Raw genomic sequence first — 3,320 nt, forward strand, 5'->3', positions numbered from 1 at the left:
AGACCTATCTGTATATTACCATCTTTTCGCGGACAAACCACAACACCCAAGAAGGCTATCATAAAAGCTAAACCTCGCCTTGCCTCCCATTTGTCTTTATTTCCGGCATAGGTTAGACCAGTATTCGGCTCTTCAAAACCTCGAGGGTTACCATATAGATGATACAAGAACTGGAACGTGCAATACCCTTCAGATAAATTTTCGTCCTGAATATCCTGACTAATACTCAGCAAATCAAGAAATCTGTGGAGGGTACTAGTTTTGGTGCCAATGGATATCGACTTCTAAAGTTTTTGTTAAGGCCCACATAACCTGCAACTTCCTCCAATATAGGTGTGAGCTCAAAGTCAGAGAAGCGGAACACATTGCGAGTCGGGTCCCAAAAAGGTATTAAAGCTTCAATTATGCCCAACCTTGGCTTGATGTTCAATAGTCCGACGAGGCCTCCCAGAACTCTTACCACTGTTTCTCTACTGCCTTTTCCTAGATCATTCCACCACATGTGAAGCTGTAAGGGGATCCCTTTAAGGACTGTGAAGGGTTCAATTTCATTTGTGCTTATCCTGCACATTTATTAAGGTGATTTAATCACATATTTTGACCCAAAAGTGATACCATTTATTTTTTCAAAATTTTACTTTGAAAATAAAACTCAGTTTTGCAGATACGACCTTTCAACACTTCGGGGAAGAAGATTTTAAGGTTGTGCCTGCTAACCGTACAAAAATGACCAAAAGGGGTTATTCTTGCAAAAATAGCCTTCCGACGCCTTTTTGAGGACATTCGGCTTATTTTAAGCAAGAATGGCATCACCCTGCTTATTGTGACAAAAAATAAAATTTTGTTGTTTTTGGGCTATTTTTGCAAAAGGGGAAGTTGGACCCGATGGGGGTTGCCTACGTATCCCACATCCGGTGAGAATCAAACTGGCATAGTTCGGGCAGATTGGACGGAAATAAACCAACTATTTTTCAAACAAAAAATTTTGGCAGAGTTTCAGCATATTTTTTGGACACTGATTTTTCAAAACAAGTAATTATCTCTCCGAGCCCTCACATTGATTTTCTTTTCTTTTTTTCCAACTTTTCTCCTATTATTCATAAGCCGGTCAACATGCAAATCTGAATCAAATAAATGCACAAGTAGCAAGTGGGATGCATCAAGATGGTCTTCTCATTTCGGGTACACCTATCCTAGACAGACCCAACCCCTGTGTTGAGTCTCCTAAGTCAAATGCACGTGATACAAACAAACGTTCCTACTAGGGATCCGGCATGAGGCTTTATTATGCTAGGTTTAAAACCTGGGTTTATTGTTCTAGACCTGGCTTACCCGAGCGGACAACTCGAGCCGAGAGGGGGAAGCGTACCGGGAATACAGAAGCTTCACCGGCTTAGCAACTTGTCCAAACCTCGTTCTAAAATGGGATAAGACTCTAGACAGAAGAGAAGTTACACGAAGTGCACCCTTCTCCATGATTTAGAAAACTCAGAGCGAGGAAGGGTTTCGTAGCAGTTTATATACAGTTCACAAAATATCAAAGCGATAAATCATTTAGCACATTAGGCTCAAACATGTAGGAAGATCAGATAACAGATAAAGCCAATCGTAACAACTATTCTAAGCTCAAATTCTTGAACCCTGAACCAGAGATTCTGGGTTCGGTCCCGAGCAGAGTCGCCAGAGCTGTCACACCTCCTTTTTACACACCCGAAGGTAGTACAAGGGAGTTCTTCCTCTTTAAGTGACATTATTCGAAATGGGATTATTTATTCATTTTTTGTTCAGAGTCGCCACTTGGGATGGTTTGTTTTCTGGTGTCCCAAGTCACCGGTTTATTTTTAAATCCCAAATCGAGGAATATTCGACTTTCCTTATGAAGTCTGCGAACCAAAAATTCTAAGTAAGGAATTCTGTTAACCCGAGGGAAGGTGTTAGGCACCCCCGGATTCCGTGGTTCTAGAACAGTCGCTTAAACTATCACAATTGGCCTATTATCTGATTTTAATACATTTTTTAGCCTATGGTATATTTTAAACAATTAACCGCTTTTAATTAATTTTAAGAAGATTTCAACGTCATCTAAAATGCGTCTTTGGACCACGCCACATGAAATACACCCGCATTTCGAGGCACATTTTATTTAACGTTGTTGAGATTTGGATTTGGGTCACATGAAATGCACACTCGAGTTTAAGGAAATTAATTTAAATTACGCACCTAAAGCAACTACGCACTTTCAAGTTTGCGAGGGCCATGGAAAATTCACTAATGGCACGCCTCGATTTCTAAAGATTAAAATTAATTAAATGAGGGCCATGAGCTTTGAGATTTTATTTGGCATGGCACGCCTCAATTCCAATTTTTAAAGGAAATTCAACACTAAACTTTTGAGGGCCATAGACTATTGGTGTTAGTAATATGGCTCAACTCCAATCTAATTAGCGGGCTTAATTTTCTATATGCTAAGTGCAATTAAATGTGTTACTGAAACCACTAAAAGCTTATGCGAGAAAGAGTCAATTATCTTAAATGATGGGATTCGACCCAGCCTAGATGGACCAGTAGCCCAACGAGAGAGGAACAACCCAAGTCTTATTTGAAAGGGACAGTCACGCCTGAACCCAAGGTCAAGCCCAAACTCAAACAAGGACGGTCTCAAACAATGAAGAGGTCCTTAGTTCGAATCCACAACTCAACTCGGAGGTCAATCGCTCACATTTCCATTTTAAAACTATTAGACCAAAAGGGGAACAGAGATTGCGACAAAAGCTTGCAAAGCTTTGGGCCTGAATTAGGCCAAGTCCTGCCAGAGAGGAGAGCAACGATGGGTCTTGCCCAGGGATCGAATCCCTGAAGACCAAAACACAATTTCAAAACCCCATTTAAATTCGAGGCATCATAATATCCTGCGTTCATTCTCATAATTAAAAATGACTTGAGCTATTCGAAGCATAAGTGCATAAAGTTTCAGAATATCTCATGAAAAGCTTTTGAAAAGCAATTAAGTGCCAATCGTCTAAGACTACATGAAACGTGAGATTAAACCAACATTTTTGTTTCTGCATTTTAACTGTTCAAGCACAAGGCAATCAGCTAAACATTCTGAATTTTAAACCACAAATTCAACTTAAACATGCTCATAAGCAAGCCAGAATCCAATCAACGCATAGTTCAATTCTTAGAGTATTCCGGACCACTTCCCCCTTTTTAAGCATGATTCCATACTCAATAAAGTTAAGAACACATTTCACTATAATTACATGAACACAACACAATCCAAACACAACTAATATGTTGTAACAACTTAAACGAACTTA

Source organism: Nicotiana sylvestris, chromosome 8 (assembly GCF_000393655.2).
Source record: "Nicotiana sylvestris chromosome 8, ASM39365v2, whole genome shotgun sequence".
NCBI lineage: Eukaryota > Viridiplantae > Streptophyta > Magnoliopsida > Solanales > Solanaceae > Nicotiana > Nicotiana sylvestris.